Source organism: Triturus cristatus, chromosome 4_1, assembly GCF_964204655.1.
Source record: "Triturus cristatus chromosome 4_1, aTriCri1.1, whole genome shotgun sequence".
Classification (NCBI taxonomy): Eukaryota; Metazoa; Chordata; class Amphibia; order Caudata; family Salamandridae; genus Triturus; species Triturus cristatus.
The window spans coordinates 107,585,452-107,602,433 of record NC_140585.1 but is presented as its reverse complement, the minus strand read 5'-3'; the positions used below and the strand labels follow the sequence as shown (position 1 = coordinate 107,602,433).

General features: G+C 44.4%; 36 non-coding genes across 36 annotated transcripts; 28 read left to right on the top strand and 8 right to left on the bottom strand.

Moving 5' to 3' along the window:
- The first annotated feature begins 251 nt into the window (after window positions 1–251).
- TRNAY-GUA (transfer RNA tyrosine (anticodon GUA)) lies at window positions 252–337 on the top strand. Its single transcript is given in 2 exon segments — window positions 252–288; window positions 302–337. It is a non-coding gene; the product is annotated as a tRNA-Tyr (tRNA).
- A 129-nt stretch (window positions 338–466) lies between these two features.
- Window positions 467–538, top strand: TRNAA-UGC (transfer RNA alanine (anticodon UGC)). The gene has a single exon. It is a non-coding gene; the product is annotated as a tRNA-Ala (tRNA).
- A 199-nt stretch (window positions 539–737) lies between these two features.
- TRNAM-CAU (transfer RNA methionine (anticodon CAU)) lies at window positions 738–810 on the bottom strand. Its single transcript has one exon. It is a non-coding gene; the product is annotated as a tRNA-Met (tRNA).
- Window positions 811–967: 157 nt separating this feature from the next.
- On the top strand, window positions 968–1,039 carry TRNAA-UGC (transfer RNA alanine (anticodon UGC)). The gene has a single exon. It is a non-coding gene; the product is annotated as a tRNA-Ala (tRNA).
- Window positions 1,040–2,022: 983 nt separating this feature from the next.
- On the top strand, window positions 2,023–2,094 carry TRNAA-UGC (transfer RNA alanine (anticodon UGC)). Its single transcript has one exon. It is a non-coding gene; the product is annotated as a tRNA-Ala (tRNA).
- Window positions 2,095–2,293: 199 nt separating this feature from the next.
- TRNAM-CAU (transfer RNA methionine (anticodon CAU)) lies at window positions 2,294–2,366 on the bottom strand. The gene has a single exon. It is a non-coding gene; the product is annotated as a tRNA-Met (tRNA).
- Window positions 2,367–2,523: 157 nt separating this feature from the next.
- On the top strand, window positions 2,524–2,595 carry TRNAA-UGC (transfer RNA alanine (anticodon UGC)). Its single transcript has one exon. It is a non-coding gene; the product is annotated as a tRNA-Ala (tRNA).
- Window positions 2,596–3,578: 983 nt separating this feature from the next.
- On the top strand, window positions 3,579–3,650 carry TRNAA-CGC (transfer RNA alanine (anticodon CGC)). Its single transcript has one exon. It is a non-coding gene; the product is annotated as a tRNA-Ala (tRNA).
- Window positions 3,651–3,849: 199 nt separating this feature from the next.
- Window positions 3,850–3,922, bottom strand: TRNAM-CAU (transfer RNA methionine (anticodon CAU)). The gene has a single exon. It is a non-coding gene; the product is annotated as a tRNA-Met (tRNA).
- A 157-nt stretch (window positions 3,923–4,079) lies between these two features.
- TRNAA-UGC (transfer RNA alanine (anticodon UGC)) lies at window positions 4,080–4,151 on the top strand. The gene has a single exon. It is a non-coding gene; the product is annotated as a tRNA-Ala (tRNA).
- A 983-nt stretch (window positions 4,152–5,134) lies between these two features.
- TRNAA-UGC (transfer RNA alanine (anticodon UGC)) lies at window positions 5,135–5,206 on the top strand. Its single transcript has one exon. It is a non-coding gene; the product is annotated as a tRNA-Ala (tRNA).
- A 199-nt stretch (window positions 5,207–5,405) lies between these two features.
- On the bottom strand, window positions 5,406–5,478 carry TRNAM-CAU (transfer RNA methionine (anticodon CAU)). The gene has a single exon. It is a non-coding gene; the product is annotated as a tRNA-Met (tRNA).
- Window positions 5,479–5,635: 157 nt separating this feature from the next.
- TRNAA-UGC (transfer RNA alanine (anticodon UGC)) lies at window positions 5,636–5,707 on the top strand. Its single transcript has one exon. It is a non-coding gene; the product is annotated as a tRNA-Ala (tRNA).
- Window positions 5,708–6,475: 768 nt separating this feature from the next.
- Window positions 6,476–6,561, top strand: TRNAY-GUA (transfer RNA tyrosine (anticodon GUA)). The gene is given in 2 exon segments: window positions 6,476–6,512; window positions 6,526–6,561. It is a non-coding gene; the product is annotated as a tRNA-Tyr (tRNA).
- A 129-nt stretch (window positions 6,562–6,690) lies between these two features.
- On the top strand, window positions 6,691–6,762 carry TRNAA-CGC (transfer RNA alanine (anticodon CGC)). The gene has a single exon. It is a non-coding gene; the product is annotated as a tRNA-Ala (tRNA).
- A 199-nt stretch (window positions 6,763–6,961) lies between these two features.
- TRNAM-CAU (transfer RNA methionine (anticodon CAU)) lies at window positions 6,962–7,034 on the bottom strand. Its single transcript has one exon. It is a non-coding gene; the product is annotated as a tRNA-Met (tRNA).
- Window positions 7,035–7,191: 157 nt separating this feature from the next.
- Window positions 7,192–7,263, top strand: TRNAA-UGC (transfer RNA alanine (anticodon UGC)). Its single transcript has one exon. It is a non-coding gene; the product is annotated as a tRNA-Ala (tRNA).
- Window positions 7,264–8,031: 768 nt separating this feature from the next.
- TRNAY-GUA (transfer RNA tyrosine (anticodon GUA)) lies at window positions 8,032–8,117 on the top strand. The gene is given in 2 exon segments: window positions 8,032–8,068; window positions 8,082–8,117. It is a non-coding gene; the product is annotated as a tRNA-Tyr (tRNA).
- A 129-nt stretch (window positions 8,118–8,246) lies between these two features.
- TRNAA-CGC (transfer RNA alanine (anticodon CGC)) lies at window positions 8,247–8,318 on the top strand. The gene has a single exon. It is a non-coding gene; the product is annotated as a tRNA-Ala (tRNA).
- A 429-nt stretch (window positions 8,319–8,747) lies between these two features.
- TRNAA-UGC (transfer RNA alanine (anticodon UGC)) lies at window positions 8,748–8,819 on the top strand. Its single transcript has one exon. It is a non-coding gene; the product is annotated as a tRNA-Ala (tRNA).
- Window positions 8,820–9,802: 983 nt separating this feature from the next.
- Window positions 9,803–9,874, top strand: TRNAA-CGC (transfer RNA alanine (anticodon CGC)). Its single transcript has one exon. It is a non-coding gene; the product is annotated as a tRNA-Ala (tRNA).
- Window positions 9,875–10,303: 429 nt separating this feature from the next.
- TRNAA-UGC (transfer RNA alanine (anticodon UGC)) lies at window positions 10,304–10,375 on the top strand. Its single transcript has one exon. It is a non-coding gene; the product is annotated as a tRNA-Ala (tRNA).
- A 768-nt stretch (window positions 10,376–11,143) lies between these two features.
- TRNAY-GUA (transfer RNA tyrosine (anticodon GUA)) lies at window positions 11,144–11,229 on the top strand. Its single transcript is given in 2 exon segments — window positions 11,144–11,180; window positions 11,194–11,229. It is a non-coding gene; the product is annotated as a tRNA-Tyr (tRNA).
- A 129-nt stretch (window positions 11,230–11,358) lies between these two features.
- Window positions 11,359–11,430, top strand: TRNAA-CGC (transfer RNA alanine (anticodon CGC)). The gene has a single exon. It is a non-coding gene; the product is annotated as a tRNA-Ala (tRNA).
- Window positions 11,431–11,629: 199 nt separating this feature from the next.
- TRNAM-CAU (transfer RNA methionine (anticodon CAU)) lies at window positions 11,630–11,702 on the bottom strand. The gene has a single exon. It is a non-coding gene; the product is annotated as a tRNA-Met (tRNA).
- Window positions 11,703–11,859: 157 nt separating this feature from the next.
- Window positions 11,860–11,931, top strand: TRNAA-UGC (transfer RNA alanine (anticodon UGC)). The gene has a single exon. It is a non-coding gene; the product is annotated as a tRNA-Ala (tRNA).
- A 983-nt stretch (window positions 11,932–12,914) lies between these two features.
- On the top strand, window positions 12,915–12,986 carry TRNAA-CGC (transfer RNA alanine (anticodon CGC)). The gene has a single exon. It is a non-coding gene; the product is annotated as a tRNA-Ala (tRNA).
- Window positions 12,987–13,415: 429 nt separating this feature from the next.
- Window positions 13,416–13,487, top strand: TRNAA-UGC (transfer RNA alanine (anticodon UGC)). Its single transcript has one exon. It is a non-coding gene; the product is annotated as a tRNA-Ala (tRNA).
- Window positions 13,488–14,255: 768 nt separating this feature from the next.
- On the top strand, window positions 14,256–14,341 carry TRNAY-GUA (transfer RNA tyrosine (anticodon GUA)). Its single transcript is given in 2 exon segments — window positions 14,256–14,292; window positions 14,306–14,341. It is a non-coding gene; the product is annotated as a tRNA-Tyr (tRNA).
- Window positions 14,342–14,470: 129 nt separating this feature from the next.
- On the top strand, window positions 14,471–14,542 carry TRNAA-CGC (transfer RNA alanine (anticodon CGC)). The gene has a single exon. It is a non-coding gene; the product is annotated as a tRNA-Ala (tRNA).
- Window positions 14,543–14,741: 199 nt separating this feature from the next.
- On the bottom strand, window positions 14,742–14,814 carry TRNAM-CAU (transfer RNA methionine (anticodon CAU)). The gene has a single exon. It is a non-coding gene; the product is annotated as a tRNA-Met (tRNA).
- A 157-nt stretch (window positions 14,815–14,971) lies between these two features.
- Window positions 14,972–15,043, top strand: TRNAA-UGC (transfer RNA alanine (anticodon UGC)). The gene has a single exon. It is a non-coding gene; the product is annotated as a tRNA-Ala (tRNA).
- A 768-nt stretch (window positions 15,044–15,811) lies between these two features.
- Window positions 15,812–15,897, top strand: TRNAY-GUA (transfer RNA tyrosine (anticodon GUA)). The gene is given in 2 exon segments: window positions 15,812–15,848; window positions 15,862–15,897. It is a non-coding gene; the product is annotated as a tRNA-Tyr (tRNA).
- A 129-nt stretch (window positions 15,898–16,026) lies between these two features.
- On the top strand, window positions 16,027–16,098 carry TRNAA-UGC (transfer RNA alanine (anticodon UGC)). Its single transcript has one exon. It is a non-coding gene; the product is annotated as a tRNA-Ala (tRNA).
- Window positions 16,099–16,297: 199 nt separating this feature from the next.
- Window positions 16,298–16,370, bottom strand: TRNAM-CAU (transfer RNA methionine (anticodon CAU)). The gene has a single exon. It is a non-coding gene; the product is annotated as a tRNA-Met (tRNA).
- A 157-nt stretch (window positions 16,371–16,527) lies between these two features.
- On the top strand, window positions 16,528–16,599 carry TRNAA-UGC (transfer RNA alanine (anticodon UGC)). The gene has a single exon. It is a non-coding gene; the product is annotated as a tRNA-Ala (tRNA).
- The last annotated feature ends 383 nt before the right edge of the window (window positions 16,600–16,982 follow it).

The following is a 16,982-nucleotide window of genomic DNA, read 5'->3' as shown; positions in this document are numbered from 1 at the left end:
CTTTCCTTTCTGTAAAATTGAAATTTGGAGCACCCCTGCTTATCCCCAAGCCAAGACAGAACATGAACTTTGGTCTGAAATCCTCCTTTGGGGTGATAAGACGTACCTTACAGTGTGCTCTAAGAACTGGTGACTTTGAGAGGGAGCTGCAGGTAATGTTCATGATTTTCATCGATCTGCTCCTGATCCCCACCCCCACAACCTTTCTTGAGCGAGAGATAATTACAGCGCTGAAAGATACTTCAGCCACTCCTTCGATAGCTCAGTTGGTAGAGCGGAGGACTGTAGCATAAAGTCAGACATCCTTAGGTCGCTGGTTCAAATCCGGCTCGAAGGATTTTTTGCTTCGATTTCCATATCTTTCACTTTTATTCAAACAATACCTTCCATTGATTATGATCGAGACTTTGCAGTCCCTGGGTTTCAGGGATTCCTTGCATCCATCAAACAGCTCGAGTGCAAAAGTGGGGATGTAGCTCAGTGGTAGAGCGCATGCTTTGCATGTATGAGGTCCCGGGTTCAATCCCCGGCATCTCCAGGAGCCTCTGTTCCTTATCTTGGCTTTTTTCCAGAAGGCTAGCCTGCCATCATGCAGAAAGAAGAAGTTTGTCATGCAGTTGGGGTGAGAGCCCCACTTAAATAGTCAGACATTTGCTTTGGAAAAATCTTTGAACTAGGCATAGTTTGCGCATTTCAAGAAAATCGGAGAATTTTGCATTCCAAAAGAAGGAAATAAATGCCCTCTCTGAGGATCGAACTCAGGACCTTCAGATTATGAGACTGACGCGCTGCCTACTGCGCTAAGAAGGCTGTATATAGGCATCTGTACATAAGACCATGAAGATCATCCAGGTACAAGGCTGAAGGATTTTCCTGACTGACATTGTATACTGCAGAGTCGAATGGGGTGATGTGGCCGTCGGTTCAATGCAGGGTTTCCAATCATACAGTCAAACCTTGCAGAAGTGGGGATGTAGCTCAGTGGTAGAGCGCATGCTTTGCATGTATGAGGCCCCGGGTTCAATCCCCGGCATCTCCAGACTTTTGCCATGCTTACCTTGGATTTTGGGCCGAAAGCTAGGCTGGCATCATGATGAAGGAAGAGATATGTCCTCCAACCGGGATGAGGACCCCGCTTAATCTGTCAGACGTTTGCCTTGAAAAATCCCATGAAATGGGGCTATCTCATTTTTGATGATTATAGATCAAAAGAATCCTACTTGTTGAAGACATCAAAGTGATGATTCATCTTGACAACCATAATGCTTTGATGATATAAATCTGTCGCATCTCTCTTGATCATTGGTAAGGGTTCTTCTTCTAAACCAGAGACTCTTTACAGTAGCTTTTAGAAAAACGGAATATTTTGTTTATCTCAATCACCTTCAATCTACAGATTTTTCCGTTCTCTTTCCTTTTGAAAATGCATCCAAAATGCACGTTCTTGATGCTGGGTGCGTAGTAATGACTCCCATAACTTTCTGTCATTTCTTTCATGGTTCCGCGCAGCCATCCATTTGCCACCAATGCTGCCCAAGGTCTTTGTATCAAAGTTCCTTTCCTTTCTGTAAAATTGAAATTTGGAGCACCCCTGCTTATCCCCAAGCCAAGACAGAACATGAACTTTGGTCTGAAATCCTCCTTTGGGGTGATAAGACGTACCTTACAGTGTGCTCTAAGAACTGGTGACTTTGAGAGGGAGCTGCAGGTAATGTTCATGATTTTCATCGATCTGCTCCTGATCCCCACCCCCACAACCTTTCTTGAGCGAGAGATAATTACAGCGCTGAAAGATACTTCAGCCACTCCTTCTATAGCTCAGTTGGTAGAGCGGAGGACTGTAGCATAAAGTCAGACATCCTTAGGTCGCTGGTTCAAATCCGGCTCGAAGGATTTTTTGCTTCGATTTCCATATATTTCACTTTTATTCAAACAATACCTTCCATTGATTATGATCGAGACTTTGCAGTCCCTGGGTTTCAGGGATTCCTTGCATCCATCAAACAGCTCGAGGGCAAAAGTGGGGATGTAGCTCAGTGGTAGAGCGCATGCTTTGCATGTATGAGGTCCCGGGTTCAATCCCCGGCATCTCCAGGAGCCTCTGTTCCTTATCTTGGCTTTTTTCCAGAAGGCTAGCCTGCCATCATGCAGAAAGAAGAAGTTTGTCATGCAGTTGGGGTGAGAGCCCCACTTAAATAGTCAGACATTTGCTTTGGAAAAATCTTTGAACTAGGCATAGTTTGCGCATTTCAAGAAAATCGGAGAATTTTGCATTCCAAAAGAAGGAAATAAATGCCCTCTCTGAGGATCGAACTCAGGACCTTCAGATTATGAGACTGACGCGCTGCCTACTGCGCTAAGAAGGCTGTATATAGGCATCTGTACATAAGACCATGAAGATCATCCAGGTACAAGGCTGAAGGATTTTCCTGACTGACATTGTATACTGCAGAGTCGAATGGGGTGATGTGGCCGTCGGTTCAATGCAGGGTTTCCAATCATACAGTCAAACCTTGCAGAAGTGGGGATGTAGCTCAGTGGTAGAGCGCATGCTTTGCATGTATGAGGCCCCGGGTTCAATCCCCGGCATCTCCAGACTTTTGCCATGCTTACCTTGGATTTTGGGCCGAAAGCTAGGCTGGCATCATGATGAAGGAAGAGATATGTCCTCCAACCGGGATGAGGACCCCGCTTAATCTGTCAGACGTTTGCCTTGAAAAATCCCATGAAATGGGGCTATCTCATTTTTGATGATTATAGATCAAAAGAATCCTACTTGTTGAAGACATCAAAGTGATGATTCATCTTGACAACCATAATGCTTTGATGATATAAATCTGTCGCATCTCTCTTGATCATTGGTAAGGGTTCTTCTTCTAAACCAGAGACTCTTTACAGTAGCTTTTAGAAAAACGGAATATTTTGTTTATCTCAATCACCTTCAATCTACAGATTTTTCCGTTCTCTTTCCTTTTGAAAATGCATCCAAAATGCACGTTCTTGATGCTGGGTGCGTAGTAATGACTCCCATAACTTTCTGTCATTTCTTTCATGGTTCCGCGCAGCCATCCATTTGCCACCAATGCTGCCCAAGGTCTTTGTATCAAAGTTCCTTTCCTTTCTGTAAAATTGAAATTTGGAGCACCCCTGCTTATCCCCAAGCCAAGACAGAACATGAACTTTGGTCTGAAATCCTCCTTTGGGGTGATAAGACGTACCTTACAGTGTGCTCTAAGAACTGGTGACTTTGAGAGGGAGCTGCAGGTAATGTTCATGATTTTCATCGATCTGCTCCTGATCCCCACCCCCACAACCTTTCTTGAGCGAGAGATAATTACAGCGCTGAAAGATACTTCAGCCACTCCTTCTATAGCTCAGTTGGTAGAGCGGAGGACTGTAGCATAAAGTCAGACATCCTTAGGTCGCTGGTTCAAATCCGGCTCGAAGGATTTTTTGCTTCGATTTCCATAAATTTCACTTTTATTCAAACAATACCTTCCATTGATTATGATCGAGACTTTGCAGTCCCTGGGTTTCAGGGATTCCTTGCATCCATCAAACAGCTCGAGGGCAAAAGTGGGGATGTAGCTCAGTGGTAGAGCGCATGCTTCGCATGTATGAGGTCCCGGGTTCAATCCCCGGCATCTCCAGGAGCCTCTGTTCCTTATCTTGGCTTTTTTCCAGAAGGCTAGCCTGCCATCATGCAGAAAGAAGAAGTTTGTCATGCAGTTGGGGTGAGAGCCCCACTTAAATAGTCAGACATTTGCTTTGGAAAAATCTTTGAACTAGGCATAGTTTGCGCATTTCAAGAAAATCGGAGAATTTTGCATTCCAAAAGAAGGAAATAAATGCCCTCTCTGAGGATCGAACTCAGGACCTTCAGATTATGAGACTGACGCGCTGCCTACTGCGCTAAGAAGGCTGTATATAGGCATCTGTACATAAGACCATGAAGATCATCCAGGTACAAGGCTGAAGGATTTTCCTGACTGACATTGTATACTGCAGAGTCGAATGGGGTGATGTGGCCGTCGGTTCAATGCAGGGTTTCCAATCATACAGTCAAACCTTGCAGAAGTGGGGATGTAGCTCAGTGGTAGAGCGCATGCTTTGCATGTATGAGGCCCCGGGTTCAATCCCCGGCATCTCCAGACTTTTGCCATGCTTACCTTGGATTTTGGGCCGAAAGCTAGGCTGGCATCATGATGAAGGAAGAGATATGTCCTCCAACCGGGATGAGGACCCCGCTTAATCTGTCAGACGTTTGCCTTGAAAAATCCCATGAAATGGGGCTATCTCATTTTTGATGATTATAGATCAAAAGAATCCTACTTGTTGAAGACATCAAAGTGATGATTCATCTTGACAACCATAATGCTTTGATGATATAAATCTGTCGCATCTCTCTTGATCATTGGTAAGGGTTCTTCTTCTAAACCAGAGACTCTTTACAGTAGCTTTTAGAAAAACGGAATATTTTGTTTATCTCAATCACCTTCAATCTACAGATTTTTCCGTTCTCTTTCCTTTTGAAAATGCATCCAAAATGCACGTTCTTGATGCTGGGTGCGTAGTAATGACTCCCATAACTTTCTGTCATTTCTTTCATGGTTCCGCGCAGCCATCCATTTGCCACCAATGCTGCCCAAGGTCTTTGTATCAAAGTTCCTTTCCTTTCTGTAAAATTGAAATTTGGAGCACCCCTGCTTATCCCCAAGCCAAGACAGAACATGAACTTTGGTCTGAAATCCTCCTTTGGGGTGATAAGACGTACCTTACAGTGTGCTCTAAGAACTGGTGACTTTGAGAGGGAGCTGCAGGTAATGTTCATGATTTTCATCGATCTGCTCCTGATCCCCACCCCCACAACCTTTCTTGAGCGAGAGATAATTACAGCGCTGAAAGATACTTCAGCCACTCCTTCTATAGCTCAGTTGGTAGAGCGGAGGACTGTAGCATAAAGTCAGACATCCTTAGGTCGCTGGTTCAAATCCGGCTCGAAGGATTTTTTGCTTCGATTTCCATATATTTCACTTTTATTCAAACAATACCTTCCATTGATTATGATCGAGACTTTGCAGTCCCTGGGTTTCAGGGATTCCTTGCATCCATCAAACAGCTCGAGGGCAAAAGTGGGGATGTAGCTCAGTGGTAGAGCGCATGCTTTGCATGTATGAGGTCCCGGGTTCAATCCCCGGCATCTCCAGGAGCCTCTGTTCCTTATCTTGGCTTTTTTCCAGAAGGCTAGCCTGCCATCATGCAGAAAGAAGAAGTTTGTCATGCAGTTGGGGTGAGAGCCCCACTTAAATAGTCAGACATTTGCTTTGGAAAAATCTTTGAACTAGGCATAGTTTGCGCATTTCAAGAAAATCGGAGAATTTTGCATTCCAAAAGAAGGAAATAAATGCCCTCTCTGAGGATCGAACTCAGGACCTTCAGATTATGAGACTGACGCGCTGCCTACTGCGCTAAGAAGGCTGTATATAGGCATCTGTACATAAGACCATGAAGATCATCCAGGTACAAGGCTGAAGGATTTTCCTGACTGACATTGTATACTGCAGAGTCGAATGGGGTGATGTGGCCGTCGGTTCAATGCAGGGTTTCCAATCATACAGTCAAACCTTGCAGAAGTGGGGATGTAGCTCAGTGGTAGAGCGCATGCTTTGCATGTATGAGGCCCCGGGTTCAATCCCCGGCATCTCCAGACTTTTGCCATGCTTACCTTGGATTTTGGGCCGAAAGCTAGGCTGGCATCATGATGAAGGAAGAGATATGTCCTCCAACCGGGATGAGGACCCCGCTTAATCTGTCAGACGTTTGCCTTGAAAAATCCCATGAAATGGGGCTATCTCATTTTTGATGATTATAGATCAAAAGAATCCTACTTGTTGAAGACATCAAAGTGATGATTCATCTTGACAACCATAATGCTTTGATGATAGAAATCTGTCGCATCTCTCTTGATCATTGGTAAGGGTTCTTCTTCTAAACCAGAGACTCTTTACAGTAGCTTTTAGAAAAACGGAATATTTTGTTTATCTCAATCACCTTCAATCTACAGATTTTTCCGTTCTCTTTCCTTTTGAAAATGCATCCAAAATGCACGTTCTTGATGCTGGGTGCGTAGTAATGACTCCCATAACTTTCTGTCATTTCTTTCATGGTTCCGCGCAGCCATCCATTTGCCACCAATGCTGCCCAAGGTCTTTGTATCAAAGTTCCTTTCCTTTCTGTAAAATTGAAATTTGGAGCACCCCTGCTTATCCCCAAGCCAAGACAGAACATGAACTTTGGTCTGAAATCCTCCTTTGGGGTGATAAGACGTACCTTACAGTGTGCTCTAAGAACTGGTGACTTTGAGAGGGAGCTGCAGGTAATGTTCATGATTTTCATCGATCTGCTCCTGATCCCCACCCCCACAACCTTTCTTGAGCGAGAGATAATTACAGCGCTGAAAGATACTTCAGCCACTCCTTCGATAGCTCAGTTGGTAGAGCGGAGGACTGTAGCATAAAGTCAGACATCCTTAGGTCGCTGGTTCAAATCCGGCTCGAAGGATTTTTTGCTTCGATTTCCATATATTTCACTTTTATTCAAACAATACCTTCCATTGATTATGATCGAGACTTTGCAGTCCCTGGGTTTCAGGGATTCCTTGCATCCATCAAACAGCTCGAGGGCAAAAGTGGGGATGTAGCTCAGTGGTAGAGCGCATGCTTCGCATGTATGAGGTCCCGGGTTCAATCCCCGGCATCTCCAGGAGCCTCTGTTCCTTATCTTGGCTTTTTTCCAGAAGGCTAGCCTGCCATCATGCAGAAAGAAGAAGTTTGTCATGCAGTTGGGGTGAGAGCCCCACTTAAATAGTCAGACATTTGCTTTGGAAAAATCTTTGAACTAGGCATAGTTTGCGCATTTCAAGAAAATCGGAGAATTTTGCATTCCAAAAGAAGGAAATAAATGCCCTCTCTGAGGATCGAACTCAGGACCTTCAGATTATGAGACTGACGCGCTGCCTACTGCGCTAAGAAGGCTGTATATAGGCATCTGTACATAAGACCATGAAGATCATCCAGGTACAAGGCTGAAGGATTTTCCTGAGTGACATTGTATACTGCAGAGTCGAATGGGGTGATGTGGCCGTCGGTTCAATGCAGGGTTTCCAATCATACAGTCAAACCTTGCAGAAGTGGGGATGTAGCTCAGTGGTAGAGCGCATGCTTTGCATGTATGAGGCCCCGGGTTCAATCCCCGGCATCTCCAGACTTTTGCCATGCTTACCTTGGATTTTGGGCCGAAAGCTAGGCTGGCATCATGATGAAGGAAGAGATATGTCCTCCAACCGGGATGAGGACCCCGCTTAATCTGTCAGACGTTTGCCTTGAAAAATCCCATGAAATGGGGCTATCTCATTTTTGATGATTATAGATCAAAAGAATCCTACTTGTTGAAGACATCAAAGTGATGATTCATCTTGACAACCATAATGCTTTGATGATAGAAATCTGTCGCATCTCTCTTGATCATTGGTAAGGGTTCTTCTTCTAAACCAGAGACTCTTTACAGTAGCTTTTAGAAAAACGGAATATTTTGTTTATCTCAATCACCTTCAATCTACAGATTTTTCCGTTCTCTTTCCTTTTGAAAATGCATCCAAAATGCACGTTCTTGATGCTGGGTGCGTAGTAATGACTCCCATAACTTTCTGTCATTTCTTTCATGGTTCCGCGCAGCCATCCATTTGCCACCAATGCTGCCCAAGGTCTTTGTATCAAAGTTCCTTTCCTTTCTGTAAAATTGAAATTTGGAGCACCCCTGCTTATCCCCAAGCCAAGACAGAACATGAACTTTGGTCTGAAATCCTCCTTTGGGGTGATAAGACGTACCTTACAGTGTGCTCTAAGAACTGGTGACTTTGAGAGGGAGCTGCAGGTAATGTTCATGATTTTCATCGATCTGCTCCTGATCCCCACCCCCACAACCTTTCTTGAGCGAGAGATAATTACAGCGCTGAAAGATACTTCAGCCACTCCTTCGATAGCTCAGTTGGTAGAGCGGAGGACTGTAGCATAAAGTCAGACATCCTTAGGTCGCTGGTTCAAATCCGGCTCGAAGGATTTTTTGCTTCGATTTCCATATATTTCACTTTTATTCAAACAATACCTTCCATTGATTATGATCGAGACTTTGCAGTCCCTGGGTTTCAGGGATTCCTTGCATCCATCAAACAGCTCGAGGGCAAAAGTGGGGATGTAGCTCAGTGGTAGAGCGCATGCTTCGCATGTATGAGGTCCCGGGTTCAATCCCCGGCATCTCCAGGAGCCTCTGTTCCTTATCTTGGCTTTTTTCCAGAAGGCTAGCCTGCCATCATGCAGAAAGAAGAAGTTTGTCATGCAGTTGGGGTGAGAGCCCCACTTAAATAGTCAGACATTTGCTTTGGAAAAATCTTTGAACTAGGCATAGTTTGCGCATTTCAAGAAAATCGGAGAATTTTGCATTCCAAAAGAAGGAAATAAATGCCCTCTCTGAGGATCGAACTCAGGACCTTCAGATTATGAGACTGACGCGCTGCCTACTGCGCTAAGAAGACTGTATATAGGCATCTGTACATAAGACCATGAAGATCATCCAGGTACAAGGCTGAAGGATTTTCCTGACTGACATTGTATACTGCAGAGTCGAATGGGGTGATGTGGCCGTCGGTTCAATGCAGGGTTTCCAATCATACAGTCAAACCTTGCAGAAGTGGGGATGTAGCTCAGTGGTAGAGCGCATGCTTTGCATGTATGAGGCCCCGGGTTCAATCCCCGGCATCTCCAGACTTTTGCCATGCTTACCTTGGATTTTGGGCCGAAAGCTAGGCTGGCATCATGATGAAGGAAGAGATATGTCCTCCAACCGGGATGAGGACCCCGCTTAATCTGTCAGACGTTTGCCTTGAAAAATCCCATGAAATGGGGCTATCTCATTTTTGATGATTATAGATCAAAAGAATCCTACTTGTTGAAGACATCAAAGTGATGATTCATCTTGACAACCATAATGCTTTGATGATAGAAATCTGTCGCATCTCTCTTGATCATTGGTAAGGGTTCTTCTTCTAAACCAGAGACTCTTTACAGTAGCTTTTAGAAAAACGGAATATTTTGTTTATCTCAATCACCTTCAATCTACAGATTTTTCCGTTCTCTTTCCTTTTGAAAATGCATCCAAAATGCACGTTCTTGATGCTGGGTGCGTAGTAATGACTCCCATAACTTTCTGTCATTTCTTTCATGGTTCCGCGCAGCCATCCATTTGCCACCAATGCTGCCCAAGGTCTTTGTATCAAAGTTCCTTTCCTTTCTGTAAAATTGAAATTTGGAGCACCCCTGCTTATCCCCAAGCCAAGACAGAACATGAACTTTGGTCTGAAATCCTCCTTTGGGGTGATAAGACGTACCTTACAGTGTGCTCTAAGAACTGGTGACTTTGAGAGGGAGCTGCAGGTAATGTTCATGATTTTCATCGATCTGCTCCTGATCCCCACCCCCACAACCTTTCTTGAGCGAGAGATAATTACAGCGCTGAAAGATACTTCAGCCACTCCTTCTATAGCTCAGTTGGTAGAGCGGAGGACTGTAGCATAAAGTCAGACATCCTTAGGTCGCTGGTTCAAATCCGGCTCGAAGGATTTTTTGCTTCGATTTCCATATATTTCACTTTTATTCAAACAATACCTTCCATTGATTATGATCGAGACTTTGCAGTCCCTGGGTTTCAGGGATTCCTTGCATCCATCAAACAGCTCGAGGGCAAAAGTGGGGATGTAGCTCAGTGGTAGAGCGCATGCTTCGCATGTATGAGGTCCCGGGTTCAATCCCCGGCATCTCCAGGAGCCTCTGTTCCTTATCTTGGCTTTTTTCCAGAAGGCTAGCCTGCCATCATGCAGAAAGAAGAAGTTTGTCATGCAGTTGGGGTGAGAGCCCCACTTAAATAGTCAGACATTTGCTTTGGAAAAATCTTTGAACTAGGCATAGTTTGCGCATTTCAAGAAAATCGGAGAATTTTGCATTCCAAAAGAAGGAAATAAATGCCCTCTCTGAGGATCGAACTCAGGACCTTCAGATTATGAGACTGACGCGCTGCCTACTGCGCTAAGAAGACTGTATATAGGCATCTGTACATAAGACCATGAAGATCATCCAGGTACAAGGCTGAAGGATTTTCCAGACTGACATTGTATACTGCAGAGTCGAATGGGGTGATGTGGCCGTCGGTTCAATGCAGGGTTTCCAATCATACAGTCAAACCTTGCAGAAGTGGGGATGTAGCTCAGTGGTAGAGCGCATGCTTTGCATGTATGAGGCCCCGGGTTCAATCCCCGGCATCTCCAGACTTTTGCCATGCTTACCTTGGATTTTGGGCCGAAAGCTAGGCTGGCATCATGATGAAGGAAGAGATATGTCCTCCAACCGGGATGAGGACCCCGCTTAATCTGTCAGACGTTTGCCTTGAAAAATCCCATGAAATGGGGCTATCTCATTTTTGATGATTATAGATCAAAAGAATCCTACTTGTTGAAGACATCAAAGTGATGATTCATCTTGACAACCATAATGCTTTGATGATAGAAATCTGTCGCATCTCTCTTGATTATTGGTAAGGGTTCTTCTTCTAAACCAGAGACTCTTTACAGTAGCTTTTAGAAAAACTGAATATTTTGTTTATCTCAATCACCTTCAATCTACAGATTTTTCCGTTCTCTTTCCTTTTGAAAATGCATCCAAAATGCACGTTCTTGATGCTGGGTGCGTAGTAATGACTCCCATAACTTTCTGTCATTTCTTTCATGGTTCCGCGCAGCCATCCATTTGCCACCAATGCTGCCCAAGGTCTTTGTATCAAAGTTCCTTTCCTTTCTGTAAAATTGAAATTTGGAGCACCCCTGCTTATCCCCAAGCCAAGACAGAACATGAACTTTGGTCTGAAATCCTCCTTTGGGGTGATAAGACGTACCTTACAGTGTGCTCTAAGAACTGGTGACTTTGAGAGGGAGCTGCAGGTAATGTTCATGATTTTCATCGATCTGCTCCTGATCCCCACCCCCACAACCTTTCTTGAGCGAGACATAATTACAGCGCTGAAAGATACTTCAGCCACTCCTTCGATAGCTCAGTTGGTAGAGCGGAGGACTGTAGCATAAAGTCAGACATCCTTAGGTCGCTGGTTCAAATCCGGCTCGAAGGATTTTTTGCTTCGATTTCCATATCTTTCACTTTTATTCAAACAATACCTTCCATTGATTATGATCGAGACTTTGCAGTCCCTGGGTTTCAGGGATTCCTTGCATCCATCAAACAGCTCGAGTGCAAAAGTGGGGATGTAGCTCAGTGGTAGAGCGCATGCTTCGCATGTATGAGGTCCCGGGTTCAATCCCCGGCATCTCCAGGAGCCTCTGTTCCTTATCTTGGCTTTTTTCCAGAAGGCTAGCCTGCCATCATGCAGAAAGAAGAAGTTTGTCATGCAGTTGGGGTGAGAGCCCCACTTAAATAGTCAGACATTTGCTTTGGAAAAATCTTTGAACTAGGCATAGTTTGCGCATTTCAAGAAAATCGGAGAATTTTGCATTCCAAAAGAAGGAAATAAATGCCCTCTCTGAGGATCGAACTCAGGACCTTCAGATTATGAGACTGACGCGCTGCCTACTGCGCTAAGAAGGCTGTATATAGGCATCTGTACATAAGACCATGAAGATCATCCAGGTACAAGGCTGAAGGATTTTCCTGACTGACATTGTATACTGCAGAGTCGAATGGGGTGATGTGGCCGTCGGTTCAATGCAGGGTTTCCAATCATACAGTCAAACCTTGCAGAAGTGGGGATGTAGCTCAGTGGTAGAGCGCATGCTTTGCATGTATGAGGCCCCGGGTTCAATCCCCGGCATCTCCAGACTTTTGCCATGCTTACCTTGGATTTTGGGCCGAAAGCTAGGCTGGCATCATGATGAAGGAAGAGATATGTCCTCCAACCGGGATGAGGACCCCGCTTAATCTGTCAGACGTTTGCCTTGAAAAATCCCATGAAATGGGGCTATCTCATTTTTGATGATTATAGATCAAAAGAATCCTACTTGTTGAAGACATCAAAGTGATGATTCATCTTGACAACCATAATGCTTTGATGATAGAAATCTGTCGCATCTCTCTTGATCATTGGTAAGGGTTCTTCTTCTAAACCAGAGACTCTTTACAGTAGCTTTTAGAAAAACGGAATATTTTGTTTATCTCAATCACCTTCAATCTACAGATTTTTCCGTTCTCTTTCCTTTTGAAAATGCATCCAAAATGCACGTTCTTGATGCTGGGTGCGTAGTAATGACTCCCATAACTTTCTGTCATTTCTTTCATGGTTCCGCGCAGCCATCCATTTGCCACCAATGCTGCCCAAGGTCTTTGTATCAAAGTTCCTTTCCTTTCTGTAAAATTGAAATTTGGAGCACCCCTGCTTATCCCCAAGCCAAGACAGAACATGAACTTTGGTCTGAAATCCTCCTTTGGGGTGATAAGACGTACCTTACAGTGTGCTCTAAGAACTGGTGACTTTGAGAGGGAGCTGCAGGTAATGTTCATGATTTTCATCGATCTGCTCCTGATCCCCACCCCCACAACCTTTCTTGAGCGAGAGATAATTACAGCGCTGAAAGATACTTCAGCCACTCCTTCTATAGCTCAGTTGGTAGAGCGGAGGACTGTAGCATAAAGTCAGACATCCTTAGGTCGCTGGTTCAAATCCGGCTCGAAGGATTTTTTGCTTCGATTTCCATATATTTCACTTTTATTCAAACAATACCTTCCATTGATTATGATCGAGACTTTGCAGTCCCTGGGTTTCAGGGATTCCTTGCATCCATCAAACAGCTCGAGGGCAAAAGTGGGGATGTAGCTCAGTGGTAGAGCGCATGCTTCGCATGTATGAGGTCCCGGGTTCAATCCCCGGCATCTCCAGGAGCCTCTGTTCCTTATCTTGGCTTTTTTCCAGAAGGCTAGCCTGCCATCATGCAGAAAGAAGAAGTTTGTCATGCAGTTGGGGTGAGAGCCCCACTTAAATAGTCAGACATTTGCTTTGGAAAAATCTTTGAACTAGGCATAGTTTGCGCATTTCAAGAAAATCGGAGAATTTTGCATTCCAAAAGAAGGAAATAAATGCCCTCTCTGAGGATCGAACTCAGGACCTTCAGATTATGAGACTGACGCGCTGCCTACTGCGCTAAGAAGACTGTATATAGGCATCTGTACATAAGACCATGAAGATCATCCAGGTACAAGGCTGAAGGATTTTCCAGACTGACATTGTATACTGCAGAGTCGAATGGGGTGATGTGGCCGTCGGTTCAATGCAGGGTTTCCAATCATACAGTCAAACCTTGCAGAAGTGGGGATGTAGCTCAGTGGTAGAGCGCATGCTTTGCATGTATGAGGCCCCGGGTTCAATCCCCGGCATCTCCAGACTTTTGCCATGCTTACCTTGGATTTTGGGCCGAAAGCTAGGCTGGCATCATGATGAAGGAAGAGATATGTCCTCCAACCGGGATGAGGACCCCGCTTAATCTGTCAGACGTTTGCCTTGAAAAATCCCATGAAATGGGGCTATCTCATTTTTGATGATTATAGATCAAAAGAATCCTACTTGTTGAAGACATCAAAGTGATGATTCATCTTGACAACCATAATGCTTTGATGATAGAAATCTGTCGCATCTCTCTTGATTATTGGTAAGGGTTCTTCTTCTAAACCAGAGACTCTTTACAGTAGCTTTTAGAAAAACTGAATATTTTGTTTATCTCAATCACCTTCAATCTACAGATTTTTCCGTTCTCTTTCCTTTTGAAAATGCATCCAAAATGCACGTTCTTGATGCTGGGTGCGTAGTAATGACTCCCATAACTTTCTGTCATTTCTTTCATGGTTCCGCGCAGCCATCCATTTGCCACCAATGCTGCCCAAGGTCTTTGTATCAAAGTTCCTTTCCTTTCTGTAAAATTGAAATTTGGAGCACCCCTGCTTATCCCCAAGCCAAGACAGAACATGAACTTTGGTCTGAAATCCTCCTTTGGGGTGATAAGACGTACCTTACAGTGTGCTCTAAGAACTGGTGACTTTGAGAGGGAGCTGCAGGTAATGTTCATGATTTTCATCGATCTGCTCCTGATCCCCACCCCCACAACCTTTCTTGAGCGAGACATAATTACAGCGCTGAAAGATACTTCAGCCACTCCTTCGATAGCTCAGTTGGTAGAGCGGAGGACTGTAGCATAAAGTCAGACATCCTTAGGTCGCTGGTTCAAATCCGGCTCGAAGGATTTTTTGCTTCGATTTCCATATCTTTCACTTTTATTCAAACAATACCTTCCATTGATTATGATCGAGACTTTGCAGTCCCTGGGTTTCAGGGATTCCTTGCATCCATCAAACAGCTCGAGTGCAAAAGTGGGGATGTAGCTCAGTGGTAGAGCGCATGCTTCGCATGTATGAGGTCCCGGGTTCAATCCCCGGCATCTCCAGGAGCCTCTGTTCCTTATCTTGGCTTTTTTCCAGAAGGCTAGCCTGCCATCATGCAGAAAGAAGAAGTTTGTCATGCAGTTGGGGTGAGAGCCCCACTTAAATAGTCAGACATTTGCTTTGGAAAAATCTTTGAACTAGGCATAGTTTGCGCATTTCAAGAAAATCGGAGAATTTTGCATTCCAAAAGAAGGAAATAAATGCCCTCTCTGAGGATCGAACTCAGGACCTTCAGATTATGAGACTGACGCGCTGCCTACTGCGCTAAGAAGGCTGTATATAGGCATCTGTACATAAGACCATGAAGATCATCCAGGTACAAGGCTGAAGGATTTTCCTGACTGACATTGTATACTGCAGAGTCGAATGGGGTGATGTGGCCGTCGGTTCAATGCAGGGTTTCCAATCATACAGTCAAACCTTGCAGAAGTGGGGATGTAGCTCAGTGGTAGAGCGCATGCTTTGCATGTATGAGGCCCCGGGTTCAATCCCCGGCATCTCCAGACTTTTGCCATGCTTACCTTGGATTTTGGGCCGAAAGCTAGGCTGGCATCATGATGAAGGAAGAGATATGTCCTCCAACCGGGATGAGGACCCCGCTTAATCTGTCAGACGTTTGCCTTGAAAAATCCCATGAAATGGGGCTATCTCATTTTTGATGATTATAGATCAAAAGAATCCTACTTGTTGAAGACATCAAAGTGATGATTCATCTTGACAACCATAATGCTTTGATGATAGAAATCTGTCGCATCTCTCTTGATCATTGGTAAGGGTTCTTCTTCTAAACCAGAGACTCTTTACAGTAGCTTTTAGAAAAACGGAATATTTTGTTTATCTCAATCACCTTCAATCTACAGATTTTTCCGTTCTCTTTCCTTTTGAAAATGCATCCAAAATGCACGTTCTTGATGCTGGGTGCGTAGTAATGACTCCCATAACTTTCTGTCATTTCTTTCATGGTTCCGCGCAGCCATCCATTTGCCACCAATGCTGCCCAAGGTCTTTGTATCAAAGTTCCTTTCCTTTCTGTAAAATTGAAATTTGGAGCACCCCTGCTTATCCCCAAGCCAAGACAGAACATGAACTTTGGTCTGAAATCCTCCTTTGGGGTGATAAGACGTACCTTACAGTGTGCTCTAAGAACTGGTGACTTTGAGAGGGAGCTGCAGGTAATGTTCATGATTTTCATCGATCTGCTCCTGATCCCCACCCCCACAACCTTTCTTGAGCGAGAGATAATTACAGCGCTGAAAGATACTTCAGCCACTCCTTCGATAGCTCAGTTGGTAGAGCGGAGGACTGTAGCATAAAGTCAGACATCCTTAGGTCGCTGGTTCAAATCCGGCTCGAAGGATTTTTTGCTTCGATTTCCATATCTTTCACTTTTATTCAAACAATACCTTCCATTGATTATGATCGAGACTTTGCAGTCCCTGGGTTTCAGGGATTCCTTGCATCCATCAAACAGCTCGAGTGCAAAAGTGGGGATGTAGCTCAGTGGTAGAGCGCATGCTTTGCATGTATGAGGTCCCGGGTTCAATCCCCGGCATCTCCAGGAGCCTCTGTTCCTTATCTTGGCTTTTTTCCAGAAGGCTAGCCTGCCATCATGCAGAAAGAAGAAGTTTGTCATGCAGTTGGGGTGAGAGCCCCACTTAAATAGTCAGACATTTGCTTTGGAAAAATCTTTGAACTAGGCATAGTTTGCGCATTTCAAGAAAATCGGAGAATTTTGCATTCCAAAAGAAGGAAATAAATGCCCTCTCTGAGGATCGAACTCAGGACCTTCAGATTATGAGACTGACGCGCTGCCTACTGCGCTAAGAAGGCTGTATATAGGCATCTGTACATAAGACCATGAAGATCATCCAGGTACAAGGCTGAAGGATTTTCCTGACTGACATTGTATACTGCAGAGTCGAATGGGGTGATGTGGCCGTCGGTTCAATGCAGGGTTTCCAATCATACAGTCAAACCTTGCAGAAGTGGGGATGTAGCTCAGTGGTAGAGCGCATGCTTTGCATGTATGAGGCCCCGGGTTCAATCCCCGGCATCTCCAGACTTTTGCCATGCTTACCTTGGATTTTGGGCCGAAAGCTAGGCTGGCATCATGATGAAGGAAGAGATATGTCCTCCAACCGGGATGAGGACCCCGCTTAATCTGTCAGACGTTTGCCTTGAAAAATCCCATGAAATGGGGCTATCTCATTTTTGATGATTATAGATCAAAAGAATCCTACTTGTTGAAGACATCAAAGTGATGATTCATCTTGACAACCATAATGCTTTGATGATAGAAATCTGTCGCATCTCTCTTGATCATTGGTAAGGGTTCTTCTTCTAAACCAGAGACTCTTTACAGTAGCTTTTAGAAAAACGGAATATTTTGTTTATCTCAATCACCTTCAATCTACAGATTTTTCCGTTCTCTTTCCTTTTGAA